The sequence below is a fragment of the Oryzias latipes genome, chromosome 23 (assembly GCF_053564925.1).
Source record: "Oryzias latipes strain Hd-rR chromosome 23, Olatipes_Hd-rR_3.1".
Lineage (NCBI taxonomy): Eukaryota > Metazoa > Chordata > Actinopteri > Beloniformes > Adrianichthyidae > Oryzias > Oryzias latipes.
In genome coordinates this window covers 4,691,389-4,718,327 of record NC_136259.1, presented here as the reverse complement: position 1 = coordinate 4,718,327, position 26,939 = coordinate 4,691,389, and the positions used below count along the sequence as shown (strand labels likewise).

At 42.2% G+C, this 26,939-nt stretch overlaps 3 non-coding genes across 3 annotated transcripts; all 3 read right to left on the bottom strand.

Annotated features, from left to right (window-relative positions):
• Positions 1-683: 683 nt before the first annotated feature.
• On the bottom strand, positions 684-755 carry trnaq-cug (transfer RNA glutamine (anticodon CUG)). The gene has a single exon. It is a non-coding gene; the product is annotated as a tRNA-Gln (tRNA).
• Positions 756-12,547: 11,792 nt separating this feature from the next.
• On the bottom strand, positions 12,548-12,619 carry trnaq-cug (transfer RNA glutamine (anticodon CUG)). The gene has a single exon. It is a non-coding gene; the product is annotated as a tRNA-Gln (tRNA).
• A 12,277-nt stretch (positions 12,620-24,896) lies between these two features.
• On the bottom strand, positions 24,897-24,968 carry trnaq-cug (transfer RNA glutamine (anticodon CUG)). The gene has a single exon. It is a non-coding gene; the product is annotated as a tRNA-Gln (tRNA).
• Between the last annotated feature and the right edge of the window lie 1,971 nt (positions 24,969-26,939).

The following is a 26,939-nucleotide window of genomic DNA, read 5'->3' as shown; positions in this document are numbered from 1 at the left end:
CAGCTCTGCTTGTGTACAAGTCTCTCCATGGCCACGCACCAAAGTACATCTCTGACATGTTAGTGCCATATGAACCATCTCGTACTCTGAGGACCTCAGGGGCCGGCCTCCTGTTGATTCCCAGAGTCAGAACTAAACAAGGGGAATCAGCGTTTCAATATTCTGCAGCTAAAATCTGGAACAGCCTCCCTGAAGGCGTAAGACAGGCCTCTTCTGTGTTCATGTTCAAATCTAGACTTAAAACATTTCTGTTTAGCCGTGTATATGACTGAAAGGTCCTATCTACACTATTCTTTCCTTTCCTTCCTTTATTTTTAAATCAGTTTTCAAATTTTTTTTCTTTTCTTTTAAAGTAAATTTTACGTTGATTATTTCTATTATGTATTGTGATTTTAATGCTTTTTTCTGTTTTGTGAAGCACCTTGAATTACTTTGTGTACGAATTGTGCTATACAAATAAACTTGCCTTGCCTAATGTGGTTTAAAGTGCTAGCATTACAATCAGCATGGTGGGATATTTTCTACACTAACATTGAAGAGCATAGAATCTTTACAACAAGAATATGGTTTCTAGAGGCCAGGAAACTGAAGTTATGTACACAAATGTCTGTTATTTTAATTCTTTCGTTTGAGTTGCTGTATTGTTTAGATCCACGTAACAATGATGAGTTAAGAGAGTTTCAAGGTTCCACTGAGATTTGAACTCAGACTACTGGATTCAGAGTCCAGAGTGCTAACCATTACACCATAGAACCCTACAAGCATATGCTTTGTTACATGTTTCTATAAGAACAACTGTAAAAATTGGAAACTATGGTAACCGAGATAAAGACTTATAATTAAAATAAATATATATAAAAAATAATATGACACATTGTGGACACTAACAGTGAAGATCATAGAATTTTCTTTCGTCTGTTCCTAGAGGTCAGAAAACTAAAGACATGTTTGAGGTTGTTTGTTATTTTGAAATCAAAACATTGAAGCACTAAGGAGAGTCAGTTTGGTTTGAAGGTTCTACTGAGATTTGAACTCAAACTCCTGGATTCAGAGTGCTAACCACTACACCAGGGGTGTTAATAGAACCCTATTAACACTTACATTTTACAGCCTAAAAATCCCAACGATGAGTTTTCGTTTGTATCTGGTACTAAAGGTACTGTTTTTTTTTTAAATTAAAGATGGCGGCCTCTTCTCGAGGTCAAAGGTCGGCGAAACTCCAGAGTTGGTTATAGAGTTAAGCGAGCGGAATGTGTGTAAAATTTTGTGAAAATCGCTGATTAAAAATAGCTAAGATTTTAAGGATAGCTAAGATCGCAACAGTTTCAAATTTGCTACACACAGGCCGTTACAAATTTACAACTTTTAATTCCAACTTTTTTTCTACAGTATCTCGTCATTGATGCCCTAGAAGTTACAAAACGATCGTTAAGAATCCCAAGGACGGGTTTTTCTTTGTCTCTGGAAGTAAAGGGGCTTTTTTTTTCAAGATTACGGCTTCTTCCCACGGTCAAAGGTCAACAAAACTTCGGTGGTGTCTGTAGACTCAAGCTAGCAGCACGTGTGCGCAATTTCATGAAAATTGACGAACAAAAATGTCGTTTAGAGGTCCTGACCCTCATCCCAGCTGCTTATCACTCTTCCATAAACCTCCCTAATGCATGCTGGAGGTCCTGGCTCAAAGAAGTATCACGCTAGTAGAGAGGATTTCCTCTCTACTAGCATGACAGAGTTGAATGCCTTCTCCAAATCCTGAAAGACTGGATGAGCAACTCCTATGAACCCTCCAGCACCATACAGAGCATATAGAGCTGGTCCAATGTTCCACACCTGTCAGGATCAGTGTGGACACAATATGCACGACGCAGAAAGATCCAGAATCCAAAGTTCCTTTTATTAGGAGACAAACTGGAAATGAAGGTAAGATGATCGTAGCTCTCGTACAAACACACAAAACAATCCGACAACGAATGCAAGGGAGACCTAGACTATAAAACAGGAAGAGTGATTAACCCCTGTGCTATCCTAGGCACTTTAACATTGGGAGTTGGGTCATCTAGACCCACTAGACAGTGCCCTGACCCTTTTTTCTTCAATGATTTGTGATCTTCACTGGTGTCCATGGATTACATGAAATCTTTCCACCTTTATCCACCTTTGTCATGGTAGGGAGAACACATCAATGGAAGGGTGGGGTCATCTAAGATAGCACAAGGGTTAAACAATTACAAACAGGTGCACACAACAGGGGGGGGGCAGGTGATAACACTGAGGGAGAATTACACTGGGAAGGAGGAGTCCAGACATTTGAAATGGGAGGACAACAGGAAGTAACACAATTAACCAAAATAAAAGCAGAAAAACCGCACTGGCCCCAATACCTCACACAGCCAGGATGGAAACAACACTGTTTTTTCTGGATCTGATCTGTTGTTCCTGGATCTGATCTGTTATTCCTGGATCTGATCTGTTATTCCTGGATCTGATCTGTTGTTCCTGGATCTGATCTGTTGTTCCTGGGTCTGATCTGTTGTTCCTGGATCTGATCTGTTGTTCCTGGATCTGGATCTTCAACTGTCAGACTAACTCTAATCTCTTAAAACCCTTGCATAGACTTTCCCATGGAGGCTTAGGAGAGTGATTCCCCAGAAGTAAGGACTCACCCTCTGCCCCCCCTCTCAAAGAGGGAACCAGCGCTCCTGTCTGCCAGTCCAGTAGTACTTTCCCCACTGCCATGCAATGCTGTAGAGACGTGTCAACCAAGACAGTCCCACAGCATTCAGAGACTTGAGGGACTTGAGGACTTCATCCACTCCTGCTGCTTTGCCACAGAGGAGCTCGTCGACGACCTCGGTGACTTCAGCTTGGCTGATCTGGTCTTCTTCATTCAGTAGAGGGTCTGGTACGATGGGTTGGGGGGGATAGGCAAACACTTCCAGGTGAGTAGAAGTGAGGATGAATTGGAAGGACTAGGTAGCCATGAAAAATCTAACATTGTGTTGTGAAGTCTAAAGTAAAGCAGCAAAAAAGGAAAGATAAAGGTGACTTAGATGTAACAATTTCCATCGTGATTTTCTGAACCGCTCTTAGTCCGGCTTGTCACCTAGGACCTGTTTGCAATGGGAGACCCTAACAAGAGGGTTAACCCAATACAGCACAGCTTCTAGGATCACTCAAGCCCTCAAACCCCTCCACCACGGTAAGGTGGCGGTTCACGGAGGGGATTTTTTTTTTATTTATTTTTTTATTTCAACCATTAATAGTAAATACACTGAAATACAGTCAGTACAATAAAAAAATAACATATTTATCAAACTCATTACAGAAATGATGAAATCCGGTTCTGATCAGATAGTTTCTTTTCAAGTAAAAATCTTTTTTATTTTAAATTGTGTATGTGTGTATGTGTGTGTTTGTGCTTTTTCTTGTTTTGCTTTAGCAGCTTGATTTATTTCCAACAGTTTATCTGTAAGGATCCCAACTTTCTTTCCACTCTGATCCTAAACTTGAACTCTCTGTCCATAGTTCTGTTTTTGTCAAAGAGCGTCTTCTTAATCGTCCAATCATCCATGGCCTAAAGTTTCTTCTCTTCTAGATGTGCATCTTTCTCAAACAGCTGTTTTTCAAGTCAGCTATTCTTTTTTTCTATATCATGTACATTTTCTTTTGATGTCTTGTCGTCACTGGCAGCCAAATGTAAATGATAACTCTGGTTTTCATCCACCCACCCATATTCTTAACCCGCTTTATCCCTTCTGGGGTCTTGAGGATGCTGGAGCCTGTCCCAGCTACTGTTGAGCAAAGCAACGTTTGTCTTTCTACATTCTAGATGGTTCTGCCGGCCCTCCTCCGCCCCATTCTCCACCTGGACCAATATTCTAACGTGTTCTGGCCTTCAACCACCATCAGCGTCTAGGCTCTGGGTTTTATTCATCTATTGTCCGAGCTTATCCCACCAGAATAAAGACATCATCTGCCCAAAGCCTGACCGCCTAAAGACTATGGACTATTTCAGGAACATTTTTCTATTATACACACATCTTTATTATTTACATTCCTTAGATTTCTAATCAAACTTCATATTTATAGCACTTTTCCATTTGACCTAAATCAAAGTGCTAAACATTAGAAACATTTTCCACATTTAAAAACTAAAAGTGAGACAAAAAAATACAAAAAAAACATCATAGAAGAACTGAAGAACTGAATGTTAGAAAAACTTATTCCACTTGACTACCTCTTCAATAAAGGCTTTTTTTATGTTCAGACATTTATTTTAATTGTGATTGAAATATAATTTATTTTCTTTGAATTTGTTTATTTTTTTAGGTTGTTGATGCTTAATTTGCAGAAATGACAACTTTGGAAAGCAAAGTGAAATAAAATGTTTTTTTTATTAGTAATGTCTTTGAGTGCTATTTATAAGTTCATAACTTAGTACATTTCATATAAATGCTTTACCTTTGACTCTAGATTTGTTTCGACTGAATCTCTACTCTAATTCAGTCGACTAAAATTATACTAAAACTAACAGAATCAACAGGACTAAATTGTGACTAAAACTAAAGCTTATCTTAATTAAAATACTATTCCAACAACTAAATTAAATTCTCTGTCACATTAACCCTGGTTTTCTTTGTCTCTGTGATTTCTGTGGCGTGGCTTAAAAAGCTTTTTGAAGCGCTTCCACAGTGATGGTTTCTGTGCTTTGGTCTGTTCAGACGGCAAAGCTTCTGGTTCTTCCCTGTCCTCATGTCCTGACTCCATTGATGGAACAGGCTCTGATGGTGATGGGGGGCTGACTTCTTCCTGAGAAATCCTGAGGTGTTGAGCTTCACCAGTGTCCAGAAAGTCTAGGATGGTGGTGTCCGTTTCCTCAGCCTCCTCCTGTTCTGAGACCACATGTAGTTCTGATGCTGCATTTCGTGGCTCTTCATTTTCAGTCTGAGGGGCTATGATGGCGTCAGTTCTCTCATACTCCGCCTGTTCCCAGACCACTTCTGGTTCAGAGAGATGGTTTTGTGGCCATCCATTTAAATCCTGAGGTGCTGAGAACATGTCAGTTTCCTCAGCCTCCACCTGGTTATTTACCACCTCTGGTTCTGACACTTTAGTTTGTGTTTCAACACTTAGCTGGACTTCACTGGCAGAGAAACTTTGTGCAGGTTTCCCTGAAATCCCATTGACTGCAGTCTCCAATGGGATTTGGATCTCTTCCATCTTGTGTTTCAGATCTTTCTCTGCATCCTCTTCAAGTTTCAGTCTTTGTGCCAGTTGCAGATTGTAAAGGGTTTTTTCCTGCAGCTCTTTCTTCAGCAGTGCCAGTTTGTTCAATGCTTGGATATGAGCCTCTTTCTCTCTCTCCTCACATTCTGGCTGCTTTGCTTCAGCAGCTTCATTGAGATCCTTCAGTTCTTCTCTCAGAGTGACCAGTTTACGTTCACACTGGGTCCTAAACTTGACCTCTTTCACCAGCTTTATGTTTTTCACATTGAGTCTATGAAGCTTGTCCCCCCGATCCCTCCGGGCTTCACGTTTTTCTTTCTTCAGTTTAGAAAGATATGCGTCTTTCTCCATCAGCTGATTTCTCAGGTCAGTTATCTCTTTTTTAATGTCCTCTGCATTCTCGTTTGATGCCTGGTCCTCACTGGCAGCCACATTTTCTTGGTTATTCTGGTTGTCTTGTTTTTCCAGTTGAGGACTTTGATTGGCTGACTGAGGGTCGGTGCTTTCTGAACGGGGAAATTGTTTGGCAATTTCCCTCAGTTCAACGACACTGGGAATGAAGGGGAATGCAGGGTTGAACAGATGACTGTAGTTCTTCTGTTCCAGGGAAGGGGCTGGTGGATCTTGGGTGATTGTTTCCTGGGGTGGGGATGCAGGTTTGGGGGGGACATTGTCCTTTTTGGGTCCCCAATTAGGATTCATGTGTGGGGTAGGGGCTGGTGGATATGTGGGGTTCCTTCTCTGGGGTGGGGGAACACGGTTGAAGGGGACACGGGGGTTTTTGTGTCCCCAATTTGGGTTGCTTTGGGGGACATGAACTGGTGGATGTGGGGGTCGCATGCCAGTGGGGGGAAATGCAGGGTTGAAGGGGACATGGGGGTTTTTGTGTCCCCAATTTGGGTTCCTGTGGGGGACATGGACTGGTGCATGTTGGGCGTGCATTCCAGGGGGGGGATATTCCGGGTTGAATTGGACACGGTGGTTTCTTTGCCCAAAGTGAGGATTTCCGTGAGGCCGGTAGAATCCCTGGTTTGGGTTAGTCGCGTGGTTTCTCTGATTTCCAGACATTTTCCAAACTATCTTTAGATCCTTACAAGAGCTGATCTCTTTGAATCTCAAAGTGAAATCTGGCAGAAAACATGACTCCTATTTATGAACTTCTGACAAGGATGTCATATGACATGTTATGACATCATGACATGCAATACGATGTCATGACGTGACATATGACATAACTAAGTGTAAGTTCACGCTATGACATCGTGTCTTGACAATGATGTCATCATGACGTAATGTGATGACATTGCTGTGATGTCATCGTCATGGGTGGGGTGGGGTTTTCTATGGTGTTAATTAATTTTTGCCGGGTCCTAGGTGTGTGTACATTTTAGTGACTTTTCACACATGTGGCGGGGGTCAAATTTTTGATCAAAGATGCAGAAATCTTTCCAACAGTGAAAACAATCTGGTCCTTGCAGTCAGTGATGCTGCTTCAGGCCATAATAATAATATAATATGGGGAGGAGCCTGTTTCCATGCGGCAACCATGGAAGGGGACCACTGCCACGTAGCTCCTCCCCCTTAGGTGCATCACATGTGCATCTTTCCCTAAGGTATATTATTTATTCTTTAGTTGCCAATATTTGCAGAGAATAGTTCAACTTAAAGCCAAATAAGTAGCGCTATAGGTTATTATGTAAACACTTTATGAACTCAGACAGTAAGCACTGTACCTTATAACGGAAGACGAAGCTCCGCCCACTTATTTCTCAATCGTGACGTGTTTTCCGGCCTCCCCTTAAAAGGGCATTTAAAAAGTGAGGATCATAATCCGTTAAGAAGCTTTTCCAGTTTTTTTCTTTTTTTGTAAAGTAAAACTATCAGCATCTTTAACAAGATGGCCATGAAGTCGAGTTTGTGTTTGGTAGAAATTTGATCTTCAGTGCTGCAAAATAGTGTGAATGGAATTGAACTTCTTTTTTTTTTAAGTGGCTTAACAACTACAAATGGTATCATTTTGTCATATATTCTCTTTTAATTGTACTTTTAAAGTTCCACTTATTGCAGATTTGATCAAATAGTCTTTGTCAGAAATCCAAAATCCTTTTATTCTCATTGTGTCACGGGGCTTCCAGGGGCAAAAACCCAAACGCAGGAAGGACAAACAAACTCAGGTTCTGAATCCAAAAAGGGTTTCTTTTAATGTCGAGCGCCAAAACAGAAGACTCGAAAGAGCCAGACCAAAAAGACGCTTAGACACAGTACAACAGAAACTCAACCCTTAAATAGGAAACTTAAACATAATGAGAAACACCTGTGAGTCTCACAGCAGGCCTCAGGAAAGGGAGGGCCTCCAGAAGAGGTCACAGCAGAGCAAAGGAAAACCATTACATAACATAACCCCCCCCCTTACGTCCGGCTACCAGACGGACGACGGGGTTGACCGGGATGGTCACGATGGAAACGTGTGACCAGGTTCCGGTCAACAATGAAACGGTCAGGGACCCATTGGCGATCCGCGGGACCGTATCCCTCCCAGTCAACGAGGTACTGTATTCCTCTACCCACTCTTCTGGAGGCGAGGAGTGTCTTGACGGTGTAAACCGGGCCGCCATCTATGAAACGAGGGGCTGGAGGAGAAGCTGGAGCGGGTTGAAGGGGAGAGTCTTTGGCTGGCTTGACCTTGCTGACATGAAACACGGGGTGGATCTTTAGAGAGCGTGGCAGGTCCAGTTTCACAGCCACCGGGTTGATTACTTGAGTGATGGAGTAAGGACCGATGTAGCGAGGAAGCAGCTTCTTGGACCCTCCTTTTAAGGGAACATCAGCAGAAGAAAGCCAAACCTTGTCCCCCACCTTGTACTTCGGGGCCGCAGACCGCCGACGATTAGCCACTCTAGTGAACCTCTCCTGGTTCCGCAGGAGTTCGTGCCTATATGTCCTCCAGGTATGCTGACAGCGCCTCACAAAAGCTGCAGGACCAACAGAAGAGGCCAACAGTTCCTGGTGGGGAAATAGAGGGGGTTGATAGCCGTAAGCTGCTTGAAAGGGAGAGAAACCAGATGAATTGATGAGGGTGTTGTGGGAATACTCAGCCCAAGGAAGCTGAGAAGACCAAGTCCTGGGGTTCTTGCTGCACATGGCTCGTAAAGTTGTCTCCAGATCCTGGTTGTACCGCTCCACCTGGCCGTTGGTCTGAGGATGGAAGCCTGAACTGAAACTAACCTTAATCCCAAGAAGGTTGCAGAACTCCCTCCAGAAAGCAGCAACGAATTGTGGACCACGATCAGACGTGATGTTCAGAGGAAGGCCATGTAAACGGAACAGATGACGAGACACAAGAACAGCAAGCTCCTTGGCAGATGGAAGTCTTTTTAGGGGTATGGCGTGCACCAATTTGGAAAAACGGTCAATGATGGTGAGTATGACCGTCTTACCACTCGAGTTGGGCAGTCCGGTGATAAAGTCCATGGCGATGTGGGACCAAGTTCTCGACGGCACAGGTAGGGGGTGTAGCAGACCAGCAGGTGGGGTTCTAGGGATCTTGACACTAGCACATACAGGGCAAGCAGCCACAAAAGTCTTAATATCGGAGGACATAGAAGGCCACCAAAAACGTTGAGCCACAAGAAAACTGGTTCTGGTTACTCCAGGATGACAAGCCAGACGGGAAGAATGACCCCACTTTAAAACTAGTGTGCGTAATGATGGAGGCACAAACAGGCACCCAGCAGGACAGCCGGCAGGAATGGAGGCAGGATCAGGTATAGATGCCTTTACCTTGCGTTCCAGAGTCCAGCGAGCAGCTCCTAACACAAGGTGAGAGGGAACAATAGTAGTGGCAACAGCAGACTCCTCAGTCTCCCCCTCCTGTTGGAACTGGCGTGAGAGGGCGTCAGGCTTGACATTCTTGCTGCCAGGTCGGTAGGATAGCGTGAAATTGAACCGATCAAAGAAGAGGGACCACCTAGCTTGGCGAGGGCTAAGACGCTTGGCGGTCCGGATATATTCCAAGTTCTTATGGTCTGTCCAGACCAAAAATGGATGTTCAGCTCCCTCCAACCAATGGCGCCACTCCTCCAAAGCCAGTTTTACAGCCAACAGTTCTCTGTTCCCTATATCATAATTTCTCTCTGCAGGAGTGAGCTTGCAGGAGAAATATGCACAGGGATGGACTTTGTTATCGGACGCCCTCTGAGACAAAACAGCCCCCACTCCAGACTCAGACGCATCAACCTCCACAATAAATTGTTTGGAGGGGTCAGGCTGAGTCAGAATGGGGGTCGTAGAGAAACGTCTCTTAAGCTCAGTAAACGCCTTATCGGCCCCCTCATCCCAGATAAAACGTACCTTAGCCGTAGTAAGCCTATGGAGGGGTGCAGCAACGCCACTGAAGCCTCTGATAAAGCGCCTGTAGAAGTTTGCAAATCCCAAGAAGCGCTGGAGCTGTTTACGTGCCGATGGTACGGGCCATTCCAGAACAGCTTTGACCTTGGCGTTGTCCATCTGAACACTACCTGGGGAAACAACATGGCCAAGGAACCGGGTTTGAGTGGTGTGGAATTCACACTTCTCTGCCTTGCAGTATAACTGATTTTCGAGAAGGCGCTGGAGGACGGCTCGGACGTGCTGCACATGGGAATCGAGATCTGGTGAAAAGATAAGAATATCGTCAAGATATACAAAAACGAATTTGTTGATCATATCCTTTAGAACATCATTAATTAAACACTGGAATACAGCTGGAGCATTTGTGAGTCCAAAAGGCATGACCAGATACTCGAAGTGCCCGCTCGGAGTGTTAAAGGCGGTCTTCCACTCATCTCCCTCCCTTATGCGGATCAGATGGTAAGCACTTCTGAGGTCCAGTTTAGTGAAGACTTGGGCCCCACTTAACTGGTCAAAAGCGGTCTGTAACAGAGGGAGAGGATAAGTGTTTCGGATAGTGATATTGTTTAAACCCCTGTAATCAATGCAGGGCCGCAGACCCCCATCCTGCTTCCCCACAAAGAAGAAACCAGCCCCTGCAGGGGAGGAGGATGGTCTAATGATGCCTGCCTGTAAACTCTCCTGCAGGTAGTTGTTCATAGCCACCTGTTCAGGTGGAGACAGGGGGTATATATGGCCCTTGGGTGGTTGTGTTCCAGGCAAGAGGTCTATAGCACAGTCATACGGGCGGTGGGGAGGCAGAGACCTAGCTCGGAATTTACAAAACACGTCACAGAGATCATGGTACACAGGAGGAACATTACTCAAGTTAGGAGGCTCTGGTGGCTGGAGAACATTCGCAGGAGTACGTACAGCAGCAGACGAGAGACAGTTTAACAAACAGAAAGAGCTCCATGACAGCACCCTTCCAGAAGACCAGTCTAAGTGGGGGGTATGTTTGCACAACCAAGGGAACCCCAAAATAACCTGTGGTTTAAGAGATTCTACAACGTAAAAGCTCATAAACTCCGTGTGGTTTCCAGAAACTGAGACCCTAATGTTAACTGTCCTAGAAGAAACTTTGTGAATGACAGACCCATTGATGGCACGAATGACTAAGATGGGAGACAGTGGTTCAACTGGGATTCTGAGTTTATTCACCACCTCCTGAGAAATCAAATCACCATCTGAGCCAGAGTCAATTAAAGTTTCAAATTCCTCTTGTGCTCCTGCACAGGCCACTAAAACCTTGGTAGAAGGCCGTGAGGGTGAAAAAAAGGAGGTTTGACGGCTCACCAGTTCCCTCATTGCTGGTGAACCCTGGCGTTTCCCGGGCAATTACGTACAAAGTGTCCTGATTGACCACAATATAAACAAAGTCCCTCTCCCAAACACACAAATGCAGAAAGGTTTTGCTGATTTAGCAAACACTGTTGTGTTAAAGTGACAATGTTGGCAAACCTACGTATAAATGTGAAATGCAGTAAGCCAGATGGAAGTCTGGTGGAGATAAATGCTTTGATGATACTCAGAACCTTCTGTCCTTCATCTACGGTGGCCGACAGGGCTCACACTACACACAAAAGAAACAACGCAACGGCATTGCCCGCGGCACAACGAAATAAACCACAGCACAACGGAAATGACGGAAAAAGAGAAAATAAGGACTTTTTTTTTTCCTGCCGGCGGAAAAAAAACAATTCAGTTCCAAACAATTCGGCGCTCCTGAGAGTTACGTGATATTTGGACAAGATTAGGGTGTTTTCTTATTAGATAAAGTAATTTACCCAGCTCTCCACATAGTGACATCTTCATCTAACGCTTTTTGTCTTTTTTTTTTTTATTACGACTTTCAAGTCGTAAATTTACAAGAAGAAATCTCGTACATTTACAAGTTTTTGTCTCATAAATTTACGACTCAGAATTATAGATTAACAAAGAAAAAACACCAAAGTTTTCCGTTTATCAGAGCGTAGCTTGAAGATGAAATATGTGGAGCCTTTTCTGAAGCTTTATTCCAGGATAGGTTTTAAAAAACAAAGAGATTCTGAACCTTTTTACTACTCAAAATCAGATTATTGTCAGTGTAGCCGTCTTTCCAGGGTTCTGTGTCGGTAAAGCGGAGTTTCATATGTAAGATAAGAATCTCGAAGACACGTTTGGGTGTAGAGGACCGCTGCAGCCTTTATTTTCCTTTTCATTCACATAACCTGAAGTTCATTTGTCATCTTACGGCATCAACCTGTCATCCAAATACAAATGTGGAAGTAAATAGTGTTACATACGCCCCCTCCTCCAGATGAAACGTCCCGTTTCAACATGAAACAACAAAGAGAAATGAAAATAGTCTGTTGTATTAGCAGAAGAACGTTAACAATCCCAAGTGCTCCTCCTCAGACGAAGGCATCACACAGACGTAGAGATCTGGTCTTTAATGGAGGAAGAAAGGATTAAAGTGGACATCTGCAGGGACACCGACGTCTTCATCATCGGGCTGCAGAGATCCTGCAAACCACCCATCAATAAATAAAACATTAATAAATCATAAATCAAACAAATGAGCTTCCAAACATTTGTAACGTTATCAATAAACATTCAGCTCACCTGTTTAATTAAGTTTAGCTAGCAGTCAGCATCATCAACTGACTGAGAAAAACACATTGCTCAAGATGCTAATTATCCTAATGTGGTTTAAAGTGCTAGCATTACAATCAGCATGGTGGGATATTTTCTACACTAACATTGAAGAGCATAGAATCTTTACAACAAGAATATGGTTTCTAGAGGCCAGGAAACTGAAGTTATGTACACAAATGTCTGTTATTTTAATTCTTTCGTTTGAGTTGCTGCATTGTTTAGATCCACGTGACAATGATGAGTTAAGAGAGTTTCAAGGTTCCACTGAGATTTGAACTCAGACTACTGGATTCAGAGTCCAGAGTGCTAACCACTACACCATAGAACCCTACAAGTATATGCTTTGTTACATGTTTCTATAAGAACAACTGTAAAAATTGGAAACTATGGTAACCGAGATAAAGACTTATAATTAAAATAAATATATATAAAAAATAATATGACACATTGTGGACACTAACAGTGAAGATCATAGAATTTTCTTTCGTCTGTTCCTAGAGGTCAGAAAACTAAAGACATGTTTGAGGTTGTTTGTTATTTTGAAATCAAAACATTGAAGCACTAAGGAGAGTCAGTTTGGTTTGAAGGTTCTACTGAGATTTGAACTCAAACTCCTGGATTCAGAGTGCTAACCACTACACCAGGGGTGTTAATAGAACCCTATTAACACTTACATTTTACAGCTTAAAAATCCCAACGATGAGTTTTCGTTTGTATCTGGTACTAAAGGTACTGTTTTTTTTTTAAATTAAAGATGGCGGCCTCTTTCGGGGTCAAAGGTCGGCGAAACTCCAGAGTTGGTTATAGAGTTAAGCGAGCGGAATGTGTGTAAAATTTTGTGAAAATCGCTGATTAAAAATAGCTAAGATTTTAAGGATAGCTAAGATCGCAACAGTTTCAAATTTGCTACACACAGGCCGTTACAAATCTACAACTTTTAATTCCAACTTTTTTTCTACAGTATCTCGTCATTGATGCCCTAGAAGTTACAAAACGATCGTTAAGAATCCCAAGGACGGGTTTTTCTTTGTCTCTGGAAGTAAAGGGGCTTTTTTTCATTCAAGATTGCGGTTTCCTCCCACGGTCAAAGGTCAACAAAACTTCTGTGGTGTCTGTAGACTCAAGCTAGCAGCACGTGTGCACAATTTCATGAAAATTGACAAACAAAAATGTCGTTTAGAGGTCCTGACCCTCATCCCAGCTGCTTATCACTCTTCCATAAACCTCCCTAATGCATGCTGGAGGTCCTGGCTCAAAGACGTAGAGAGGATTTCCTCTCTACTAGCATGACAGAGTTGAATGCCTTCTCCAAATCCTGAAAGACTGGATGAGCAACTCCTACAAACCCTCCAGCACCATACAGAGCATATAGAGCTGGTCCAATGTTCCACACCTGTCAGGATCAGTGTGGACACAATATGCACGACGCAGAAAGATCCATAATCCAAAGTTCCTTTTATTAGGAGACAAACTGGAAATGAAGGTAAGATGATCGTAGCTCTCGTACAAACACACAAAACAATCCGACAACGAATGCAAGGGAGACCTAGACTATAAAACAGGAAGAGTGATTAACCCCTGTGATATCCTAGGCACTTTAACATTGGGAGTTGGGTCATCTAGACCCACTAGACAGTGCTCTGAACCTTTTTCCTTCAATGATTTGTGATCTTCACTGGTGTCCATGGATTACATGAAATCTTTCCACCTTTATCCACCTTTGTCATGGTAGGGAGAACACGTCAATGGAAGGGTGGGGTCATCTAAGAGAGCACAAGGGTTAAACAATTACAAACAGGTGCACACAACAGGGGGGACAGGTGATAACACTGAGGGAGAATTACACTGGGAAGGAGGAGTCCAGACATTTGAAATGAGAGGACAACAGGAAGTAACACAATTAACCAAAATAAAAGCAGAAAAACCACACTGGCCCCAATACCTCACACAGCCAGGATGGAAACAACACTGTTGTTCCTGGATCTGATCTGTTGTTCCTGGATCTGATCTGTTGTTCCTGGATCTGATCTGTTGTTCCTGGATCTGATCTGTTGTTCCTGGATCTGATCTGTTGTTCCTGGATCTGATCTTTTGCTTCTGGATCTGGATCTTCAACTGTCAGACTAACTCTAATCTCTTAATACTCTTGCATAGACTTTCCCATAGAGGCTTAGGAGAGTGATTCCCCAGAAGTAAGGAATCACCCTCTGGTCCCCCTTTCAAAGAGGGAACCAGCGCTCCTGTCTGCCAGTCCAGTAGTACTTTCCCCACTGCCATGCAATGCTGTAGAGACGTGTCAACCAAGACAGTCCCACAGCATTCAGAGACTTGAGGACTTCATCCACTCCTGCTGCTTTGCCACAGAGGAGCTCGTCGACGACCTCGGTGACTTCAGCTTGGCTGATCTGGTCTTCTTCATTCAGTAGAGGGTCTGGTACGATGGGTTGGGGAGGATAGGCAAACACTTCCAGGTGAGTAGAAGTGAGGATGAATTGGAAGGACTAGGTAGCCATGAAAAATCTAACATTGTGTTGTGACTTCTAAAGTAAAGCAGAAAAAAAGGAAAGATAAAGGTGACTTAGATGTAACAATTTCCATCGTGATTTTCTGAACCGCTCTTAGTCCGGCTTGTCACCTAGGACCTGTTTGCAATGGGAGACCCTAACAAGAGGGTTAACCCAGTACAGCACAGCTTCTAGGATCACTCAAGCCCTCAAACCCCTCCACCACGGTAAGGTGGCGGTTCACGGAGGGGATTTTTTTTTAATTTATTTTTTTATTTCAACCATTAATAGTAAATACACTGAAATACAGTCAGTACAATAAAAAAATAACATATTTATCAAACTCATTACAGAAATGATGAAATCCGGTTCTGATCAGATAGTTTCTTTTCAAGTAACAAAGTCTTTTTTATTTTAAATTGTGTATAGATAGATAGATAGATAGATAGATAGATAGATAGATAGATAGATAGATAGATAGATAGATAGATAGATAGATAGATAGATAGATAGATAGATAGATAGATAGATAGATAGATAGATAGATAGATAGATAGATAGACTTTATTAATCCCACAATGGGGAAATTTCATTTATCTGTGGCAGCAACACGACATTCGGAAATAATCTATATAATATAACATCAATAAAGGACATCACAAATTACATTTATATTAGATAATTAAAAATATTACTAAAATTGTTATGAAAAATTATTATCAAAAATGAGATTCTTATTAAATAAAGAAAAAAAAATTAAATAAATACAGCTGCAAAAGTGTAAAAAACATGCGGTCTGCAAAACATGTAAACTGTAAAAAAACATTACAAATTTTTTCAAAATACAGAAATAACTAATAAAGTTCACACCAAGAACAAAAACAAACAACTGTTCAGGAACAAAAAACAATTTAAAATTGAAAAACAACAAATACAACAAAAGTAAATGAATCAATGACTAAACTAAACAGAAAAACACCCCTGGGACCGTGGAGTGTCACTTTGACACGGTGTTGTACAGTCTGATGGCTGTGGAGAGGAATGACCTGCGGTAGCGCTCCTTCTTACACTGAAGGTGCAACAGTCTTGTGCTGAAGGAGCTGGTCAGCGCCTCTACAGTTTGGTACAGGGGGTGGGAGGGGTTATCCATGATGGATGTCAGCTTAGCTAACATCCTCCTGTCCGCCACCTCCTCAATGGACTCAAGTGTGCAGCCCAGGACAGAGCCGGCCTTCCTAACCAGTTTGTTAAGCCTCTTCAAGTCTCTGCCTGCACTGCCCCCCGCCCAGCACACAATTCCATGTGTGTGTGTGTGTGTTTGTGCTTTTTCCTGTTTTGCTTTAGCAGCTTGATTTATTTCCAACAGTTTATCTGTAAGGATCCCAACTTTCTTTCCACTCTGATCCTAAACTTGAACTCTCTGTCCATAGTTCTGTTTTGGTCAAAGAGCGTCTTCTTAATCGTCCAATCATCCATGGCCTAAAGTTTCTTCTCTTCTAGATGTGCATCTTTCTCAAACAGCTGTTAAGTCAGCTATTCTTTTTTTCTATATCATGTACATTTTCTTTTGATGTCTTGTGGTCACTGGCAGCCAAATGTAAATGATAACTCTGGTTTTCATCCACCCACCCATATTCTTAACCCGCTTTATCCCTTCTGGGGTCTTGAGGATGCTGGAGCCTGTCCCAGCTACTGTTGAGCAAAGCAACGTTTCTCTTTCTACATTCTAGATGGTTCTGCCGGCCCTCCTCCGCCCCATTCTCCACCTGGACCAATATTCTAAGGTGTTCTGGCCTTCAACCACCATCAGCGTCTAGGCTCTGGGTTTTATTCATCTATTGTCCGAGCTTATCCCACCAGAATAAAGACATCATCTGCCCAAAGCCTGACCGCCTAAAGACTATGGACTATTTCAGGAACATTTTTCTATTACACACACATCTTTATTTTTTACATTCCTTAGATTTTTAATCAAACTTTATATGTATAGCACTTTTCCATTTGACCTAAATCAAAGTGCTAAACATTAGAAACATTTTCCACATTTAAAAACTAAAAGTGAGACAAAAAAATACAAAAAAACATCATAGAAGAACTGAAGAACTGAATGTTAGAAAAACTTATTCCACTTGAGTACCTCTTCAATAAAGGCTTTTTTTATGTTCAGACATTTATTTTAATTGTGATTGAAATATAATTTATTTTCTTTGAATTTGTTTATTTTTTTAGGTTGTTGATGCTTAATTTGCAAAAATGACAACTTTGGAAAACAAAGTGAAATAAAATGTTTTTTTTTATTAGTAAAGTCTTTGAGTGCTATTTATAAGTTCATAACTTAGTACATTTCATATAAATGCTTTACCTTTGACTCTAGATTTGTTTCGACTGAATCTCTACTCTAATTCAGTCGACTAAAATTATACTAAAACTAACAAAATCAACAGGACTAAATTGTGACTAAAACTAAAGCTTATTTTAATTAAAATACTATTCCTACAACTAAATTAAATTCTCTGTCACATTAACCCTGGTTTTCTTTGTCTCTGTGATTTCTGTGGCGTGGCTTAAAAAGCTTTTTGAAGCGCTTCCACAGTGATGGTTTTTGTGCTTTGGTCTGTTCAGACGGCAAAGCTTCTGGTTCTTCCCTGTCCTCATGTCCTGACTCCATTGATGGAACAGGCTCTGATGGTGATGGGGGGCTGACTTCTTCCTGAGAAATCCTGAGGTCTTGAGCTTCACCAGTGTCCAGAAAGTCTAGGATGGTGGTGTCCGTTTCCTCAGCCTCCTCCTGTTCTGAGACCACATGTAGTTCTGATGCTGCATTTTGTGGCTCTTCATTTTCAGTCTGAGGGGCTATGATGGCGTCAGTTCTCTCATACTCCGCCTGTTCCCAGACCACTTCTGGTTCAGAGAGATGGTTTTGTGGCCATCCATTTAAATCCTGAGGTGCTGAGAACATGTCAGTTTCCTCAGCCTCCACCTGGTTATTTACCACCTCTGGTTCTGACACTTTGGTTTGTGTTTCAACACTAAGCTGGACTTCATTGGCAGAGAAACTTTGTGCAGGTTTCCCTGAAATCCCATTGACTGCAGTCTCCAATGGGATTTGGATCTCTTCCATCTTGTGTTTCAGATCTTTCTCTGCATCCTCTTCAAGTTTCAGTCTTTGTGCCAGTTGCAGATTGTAAAGGGTTTTTTCCTGCAGCTCTTTCTTCAGCAGTGCCAGTTTGTTCAATGCTTGGATATGAGCCTCTTTCTCTCTCTCCTCACATTCTGGCTGCTTTGCTTCAGCAGCTTCATTGAGATCCTTCAGTTCTTCTCTCAGAGTGACCAGTTTACGTTCACACTGGGTCCTAAACTTGACCTCTTTCACCAGCTTTATGTTTTTCACATTGAGTCTATGAAGCTTGTCCCCCCGATCCCTCCGGGCTTCACGTTTTTCCTTCTTCAGTTTAGAAAGATATGCGTCTTTCTCCATCAGCTGATTTCTCAGGTCAGTTATCTCTTTTATGATGTCCTCTGCATTCTCGTTTGATGCCTGGTCCTCACTGGCAGCCACATTTTCTTGGTTATTCTGGTTGTCTTGTTTTTCCAGTTGAGGACTTTGATTGGCTGACTGAGGGTCGGTGCTTTCTGAACGGGGAAATTGTTTGGCAATTTCCCTCAGTTCAACGACACTGGGAATGAAGGGGAATGCAGGGTTGAACAGATGACTGTAGTTCTTCTGTTCCAGGGAAGGGGCTGGTGGATCTTGGGTGATTGTTTCCCGGGGTGGGGATGCAGGTTTGGGGGGGACATTGTCCTTTTTGGGTCCCCAATTAGGATTCATGTGTGGGGTAGGGGCTGGTGGATATGTGGGGTTCCCTTTCTGGGGTGGGGGAACACGGTTGAAGGGGACACGGGGGTTTTTGTGTCCCCAATTTGGGTTGCTTTGGGGGACATGGACTGGTGGATGTGGGGGTCGCATGCCAGTGGGGGGAAATGCAGGGTTGAAGGGGACATGGGGGTTTTTGTGTCCCCATCTAGGGTTCCTTTGGGGGACATGGACTGGTGGATGTGGGGGTCGCATGCCAGTGGGGGGAAATGCAGGGTTGAAGGGGACATGGGGGTTTTTGTGTCCCCAATTTGGGTTCCTGTGGGGGACATGGACTGGTGCATGTTGGGCGTGCATTCCAGGGGGGGGATATTCCGGGTTGAATTGGACACGGTGGTTTCTTTGCCCAAAGTGAGGATTTCCGTGAGGCCGGTAGAATCCCTGGTTTGGGTTAGTCGCGTGGTTTCTCTGATTTCCAGACATTTTCCAAACAATCTTTAGATCCTTACAAGAGCTGATCTCTTTGAATCTCAAAGTGAAATCTGGCAGAAAACATGACTCCTATTTATGAACTTCTGACAAGGATGTTATATGACATGTTATGACATCATGACATGCAATATGATGTCATGACGTGACATATGACATAACTAAGTGTAAGTTCACGCTATGACATCGTGTCTTGACAATGATGTCATCATGACGTAATGTGATGACCAAGGTTATTATAGTTAACGAAAACGAACGAAAAAACTAAAACTAGAACTGAAAAAAAAATTTCGTTAACTAAATAAAAATAAAAACGAGAGTTTTAAAAAAAACGAAAACTAACTAAAACTGTTTGTTGTGTGTATAAAACGAACTGAAACTAAATAATATTAACCCCAAAAAATACCTCGTTTTCGTCTTTGTTAATACATAAGTGTTTTGGGTTGAAATAAAATCTATTCGCTTCACGCTGCTAGTTCTACTGTGTATTTGGCCCCTACGGTAGAGGGCTGCATTGGGATTGGGTCCTGCCGGGTCCCGCGGGACCCAATCCAAATCTCGTGGGATTGGGCGGTTTGAATTGTGCTGCGGGCGGAAGCTGGCGGCAAAAAAAAAAAACGCGGGATCAGTGCTGCCATGAATATCTCATGAATATATAATAGTGGACTACGTTAGGCTGTGCAGCTGTTGGATTCTTATGTACTGAAGCTCCGTGAACGCACCAGGTAGAGACGCCCAACGGCCCCTGTCATCTAACCTGTTGTTGGGGGTGTGCAATGCCCCGCCTCTTAGTGTGTTCTTTAAAGCCTGATACAGCGGTCGCGTGTAGGCGGAGCTACTAGCTAAAGTTATGGTCTGATCGCTGCATGGAGCGATGTGTGCATCAATGCATGGTAGACACGAAGAATGTGGAGAGATGGGGTTTATTATTTTGAAGAGTTTTACATGGTAATCATGTTTCCATGTTTGATTTCATAAATTCATCCGAGAAAGACACTGCTTCAACTCCCGCAGTGAAAACTGCGTCTGAATCTGACGCCGTGTTTTCATCTCTCTGACAGAGTTTGAAACCAAAGCCCCCCCCCCTCTACCTGCTTTTCCTCTCTACCTGTTCACCTGTTCATCCTCTGTAGCTGAGAGTTGTTTATCCCCGCGCTCCCAATGTGTCCTACACAGAGAGCGCAAAATACGGTCACCGTAGGTTGACACGATAGTCCGGGCGCCACAGCGCAGCACACGGATGAAAGAGCTGTCAATCTATCCGGCAACACTGCGCAGGTTGCCTGGCAGGGACATGATGTCAATTGATGAAGTAGAAAAGAAACACAAACGAGGTTCATCCTGAGTCACGCATGGTTCTCAGATCTGCAAATCAGCAAAACTGGAAAAGGCTGAAGCTAAAAAAAAGTATTTTTCCGTCAGTAAAAAATTAATTCATAAATTTTCAGCTCTGTTGAACCATTACAATGTTTTTTTTTCCTCCATAAATTCAAATGACTTTGACCTGCATCTTTACCAGCTGGTTCAGCGCACTTCAGGCCGTCTGTCTGTGCGCGCACACACGCATACTTTTAACCGGACCGGATTAGTGAAAATATATTTAATAATTAAGTTGCAAATTACACAAAAGAGGAATGCATGAAAAGATGAGGCTGGAGGAAGGACATGAATCTCTTTAATAATAAATAATATCAATACAAATACGTGTTTTTTTCCTGCGGGACTGGAGACGAAACAAAATCAATGCATCTCTATTACTGTGCGGGAATAAATTCTATGAGTTTTGCGGGTGCGGGCGGGAGTGGACATACATATTGCGGGTGCGGGCGGGAGTGTAACGCACACGTTGCGGGAGCGGGCGGGATTGGTCAGAAATTCAGCGGGCGGGAGCGGGATGAAGAAAATAGTCCCGCGCAGGGCTCCACCCTACGGCATCACGTTGTCTGTGACGTCACATGATGTCTGTCGGACACTGCCGGCTAGCGTTGTCATAGACATTTACATGAGCGTGATGGCTGCATTAAAAGTTGGGAGAAAGCGGGAGAGTCCTATTTGGGACTTTTTTGAATATAACAGCGTAGAAAACTAAAGTAAGTGCCTTGTAGTCGAAGCAGGAGACAAAATTTGTGGAACGCTCCTCAAAGGGAAAAAACCCTACGAAAAGTACATTTAAAAAGCGCACACAAAAACGCAAATCAACACTACCTACAAGCTAGCCTGTCGCCCGCCCTCCCCCGAAAAAGAAGCAAGAGCAGGGAACGTAATGCTGTTGTCGGCTGTTGTATTTTAATTTAAGGATGGTTGTACTTGTGTCCTCTGAATAATAAGTGTTTCAAAATGGATCTTTGATTGAGTTTTTATTATACAATACTTATTCTGGTGATTTTGAATCATGCACCTGACAAATATCCTAATTTACAAAAAAAAAGAAGAAAAAACTAAAACTAACACTAAAACTAGGGCTGCACGATATGAAGAAAACTTGCAATATGCGATATCAGTGATTAATATTGCGATAACGATATAATTTGCGGTATATAAACAATTAGCAAAACAACCAAAAATATTATTCCCATTCCATTACAACAGCTTAAAAATTATACTACAAAGGACCCTTGTTGACATAGGAGGTAAACATACAACATAATAGGGCGCCATCCGATTAGTTAACAACGTGAAGGGGTCCATCTGATTGGTCAAATGCGCAAAGGGATTCTTTCAATCCATTTAACACTTCAAGCTGCCATAAAATTGTTTGGCCACATCTAAGGTAACCATTTATTGCAAATTTGCTGTCTTTTGCGGTATGCATATTGCACAGCTTGAAATTGCGATAACGATAAATTTGCAGTATATTGTGCAGGCCTAACTAAAACTAATAAAAACTAAACTAAAATGAAGCAATTTCAAAAAATAAAAACTAGTAAAGCTGCCTCTAAAAACTAATTAAAACTAAATAAATTTAAAAACAAAACTTCAAAACGAAATAAAAACTAAAACTAATAAAAAATCCGAAACTATTATAACCTTGATGTGTTCATGAGTATGTACTTTCTTCTGCATATCAATGCTTCTTTGATGAAGACTTTGTATTTTCTTGGTGATTTTTCAGCTTTCTTTGCTTTTTTTGTCTTTGCTGTTTACATCGTCAGGAATGTCCTCTTAGCAACCTTTGCTGCAACTTTCAAATCAGAGAAACAAAATGTTTGTTTTTTTACCTTAGCCTCATGTTTTTGATGGATTTGTCTCTTTTTAGAGGAAATGATTAACATGTCTGCTCAGAGAGCTTTTTGGAGAAATGTAAAGTTTAGTTTGGCTCCTGTTGCCAAAAAAATGTCTCCAACAAACATGCATTTGTGTGACTGACAGAGCGTCTTAAAGGCATGAAGACAGGAGCCCTCATGGGCCTCCTACACCAGGCTTTTGGGATAAAAAAAGAAGCTAATTTTAAAAACTTCAAACTTCAAAGCCAGTTTGCGTATTTTGCAGCCATTTTAATTGAAAATAACAAACCTTTAAAAAATATATTTTCATTGCTTAATCTAAAATAATGTGCAGAAAACAAGCATCATCAGACAATTGAAACAACTTTTCTTGTTGTCTTTGCTGCTCATTTGTGTCGACACAAATTTTCATTTTAGACTAAATAAAATCAAAGCCGAGGACATATCTGATGGTTTGTTGGAGAAAGAGCGCCCTCAAGTGGACAAAAGGAGAATCTCGCCAAACTACTCACCACAGTCGCAGAAAATTAAATTAAAGATGCAACCAGATATGTAAAAGCACCCAAACATAAACAACAGATCAGAATTAAAGGACTTCAAAGAAAAAGCAGAAAAGGTGTCATGTCTCCGGAGACATGGCGTTTAAATAAGAGCTTAGCTGAAAGAATAGATGGCTCCATCAGCCGGGCTCTCAGGACCAATGAGAACATCCAGTGGCCCCAACAGAGCATCAAGACCCCGAACGGCCAGCCCCACGCCTCCTGCCTTGTTCCGCAACGCCACACAAGCTGGTTCGGCCACGTTCTCCATCTTCCCTCTCAGCATCTGACGCAAGTCATTTAGCAGTTTAACCCAGGAGCTGCGGGCTGGAAATGACCTCAAGGCCGACCCCCGCACTCGGTGGACAGACGGTTGCTGTGAACGAGGCTGAGCTTCTGGTACAAGACCCAAAAAAATGAAACCCCTAGGTTTTTTTTGGTCGGCTTTAATGTAGCAGGAAGGGGCATTGCCCCCCCCCCCGGCGGGAGCCTTGAAGATGACTGGGGGAGGTGGGTGGGGGGTGGAGGGTCTGAGATCCTGTGAGTACTTTAGACATGTCCAGTCACCCATAGAAATCCATCGCTTCAGCCAAAAGAAGTCAATTCAGTCGCCACTTTTTCCATGTTGGAGCCAGAAATCGTCAGTGAGCAGTGATTGGTCCAAGTCGGTCTGCATTAACGTTTCTATGGCAACCACTCTCACCAGTCAGGAGTGAGCTTGTTAGAGGACCACACCCCTTTCACAGTTGTTCTTGATCATTTTAGATGAGTTTAGTAAGATAAAAACAAAAAAAAATTAAAACAACCATAGCTAAGAATTGTGGGAATGATCAGCTGTTAAGGTCCTAAAGTGATATATGGACAAAGATGGAGCCATAAGGAGTGAAGTTCCTCCTTGATAGACACAGAGTAACACCGCTGCTGGAGAAAACACACAAATGCAGAAAGGTTTTGCTGATTTAGCAAACACTGTTGTGTTAAAGTGACAATGTTGGCAAACCTACGTATAAATGTGAAATGCAGTAAGCCAGACGGAAGTCTGGTGGAGATAAATGCTTTGATGATACTCAGAACCTTCTGTCCTTCATCTACGGTGGCCGACAGGGCTCACACTACACACAAAAGAAACAACGCAACGGCATTACCCGCGGCACAACGAAATAAACCACAGCACAACGGAAATGACGGAAAAAGAGAAAATAAGGACTTTTTTTTTTCTGCCGGCGGAAAAAAAACAATTCAGTTCCAAACAATTCGGCGCTCCTGAGAGCTACGTGATATTTGGATAAGATTAGGGTGTTTTCTTATTAGATAAAGTAATTTACCCAGCTCTCCACATAGTGACATCTTCATCTAACGCTTTTTGTCTTTTTTTTTTTTTTATTACGACTTTTAAGTCGTAAATTTACAAGAAGAAATCTCGTACATTTACAAGTTTTTATCTCATAAATTTCAACATGAAACAACGAAGAGAAATGAAAATAGTCTGTTGTATTAGCAGAAGAACGTTGACAATCCCAAGTGCTCCTCCTCAGACGAAGGCATCACACAGACGTAGAGATCTGGTCTTTAATGGAGGAAGAAAGGATTAAAGTGGACATCTGCAGGGACACCGACGTCTTCATCATCGGGCTGCAGAGATCCTGCAAACCACCCATCAATAAATAAAACATTAATAAATCATAAATCAAACAAATGAGCTTCCAAACATTTGTAACGTTATCAATAAACATTCAGCTCACCTGTTTAATTAAGTTTAGCTAGCAGTCAGTCAGCATCATCAACTGACTGAGAAAAACACATTGCTCAAGATGCTAATTATCCTAATGTGGTTTAAAGTGCTAGCATTACAATCAGCATGGTGGGATATTTTCTACACTAACATTGAAGAGCATAGAATCTTTACAACAAGAATATGGTTTCTAGAGGCCAGGAAACTGAAGTTATGTACACAAATGTCTGTTATTTTAATTCTTTCGTTTGAGTTGCTGTATTGTTTAGATCCACGTAACAATGATGAGTTAAGAGAGTTTCAAGGTTCCACTGAGATTTGAACTCAGACTACTGGATTCAGAGTCCAGAGTGCTAACCACTACACCATAGAACCCTACAAGCATATGCTTTGTTACATGTTTCTATAAGAACAACTGTAAAAATTGGAAACTATGGTAACCGAGATAAAGACTTATAATTAAAATAAATATATATAAAAAATAATATGACACATTGTGGACACTAACAGTGAAGATCATAGAATTTTCTTTCGTCTGTTCCTAGAGGTCAGAAAACTAAAGACATGTTTGAGGTTGTTTGTTATTTTGAAATCAAAACATTGAAGCACTAAGGAGAGTCAGTTTGGTTTGAAGGTTCTACTGAGATTTGAACTCAAACTCCTGGATTCAGAGTGCTAACCACTACACCAAGGGTGTTAATAGAACCCTATTAACACTTACATTTTACAGCTTAAAAATCCCAACGATGAGTTTTCGTTTGTATCTGGTACTAAAGGTACTGTTTTTTTTTAAATTAAAGATGAGTTAAGCGAGCGGAATGTGTGTAAAATTTTGTGAAAATCGCTGATTAAAAATAGCTAAGATTTTAAGGATAGCTAAGATCGCAACAGTTTCAAATTTGCTACACACAGGCCGTTACAAATCTACAACTTTTAATTCCAACTTTTTTTCTACAGTATCTCGTCATTGATGCCCTAGAAGTTACAAAACGATCGTTAAGAATCCCAAGGACGGGTTTTTCTTTGTCTCTGGAAGTAAAGGGGCTTTTTTTTTTATTCAAGATTGCGGCTTCTTCCCACGGTCAAAGGTCAACAAAACTTCGGTGGTGTCTGTAGACTCAAGCTAGCAGCACGTGTGCACAATTTCATGAAAATTGACAAACAAAAATGTCGTTTAGAGGTCCTGACCCTCATCCCAGCTGCTTATCACTCTTCCATAAACCTCCCTAATGCATGCTGGAGGTCCTGGCTCAAAGAAGTATCACGCTAGTAGAGAGGATTTCCTCTCTACTAGCATGACAGAGTTGAATGCCTTCTCCAAATCCTGAAAGACTGGATGAGCAACTCCTATGAACCCTCCAGCACCATACAGAGCATATAGAGCTGGTCCAATGTTCCACACCTTTCAGGATCAGTGTGGACACAATATGCACGACGCAGAAAGATCCAGAATCCAAAGTTCCTTTTAATAGGAGACAGACTGGAAATAAAGGTAAGATGATCGTAGCTCTCGTACAAACACACAAAACAATCCGACAACGAATGCAAGGGAGACCTAGACTATAAAACAGGAAGAGTGATTAATCCTTGTGCTATCCTAGGCACTTTAACATTGGGAGTTGGGTCATCTAGACCCACTAGACAGTGCCCTGACCCTTTTTTCTTCAATGATTTGTGATCTTCACTGGTGTCCATGGATTACATGAAATCTTTCCACCTTTATCCACCTTTGTCATGGTAGGGAGAACACGTCAATGGAAGGGTGGGGTCATCTTAGAGAGCACAAGGGTTAAACAATTACAAACAGGTGCACACAACAGGGGGGACAGGTGATAACACTGAGGGAGAATTACACTGGGAAGGAGGAGTCCAGACATTTGAAATGAGAGGACAACAGGAAGTAACACAATTAACCAAAATAAAAGCAGAAAAACCGCACTGGCCCCAATACCTCACACAGCCAGGATGGAAACAACACTGTTTTTTCTGGATCTGATCTGTTGTTCCTGTATCTGATCTGTTGTTCCTGTATCTGATCTGTTGTTCCTGGATCTGATCTGTTGTTCCTGGATCTGATCTGTTGTTCCTGGATCTGATCTGTTGTTCCTGGATCTGATCTTTTGTTCCTGGATCTGGATCTTCAACTGTCAGACTAACTCTAATCTCTTAAAACCCTTGCATAGACTTTCCCATGGAGGCTTAGGAGAGTGATTCCCCAGAAGTAAAGACTCACCCTCTGGTCCCCCCTCTCAAAGAGGGAACCAGCGCTCCTGTCTGCCAGTCCAGTAGTACTTTCCCCACTGCCATGCAATGCTGTAGAGACGTGTCAACCAAGACAGTCCCACA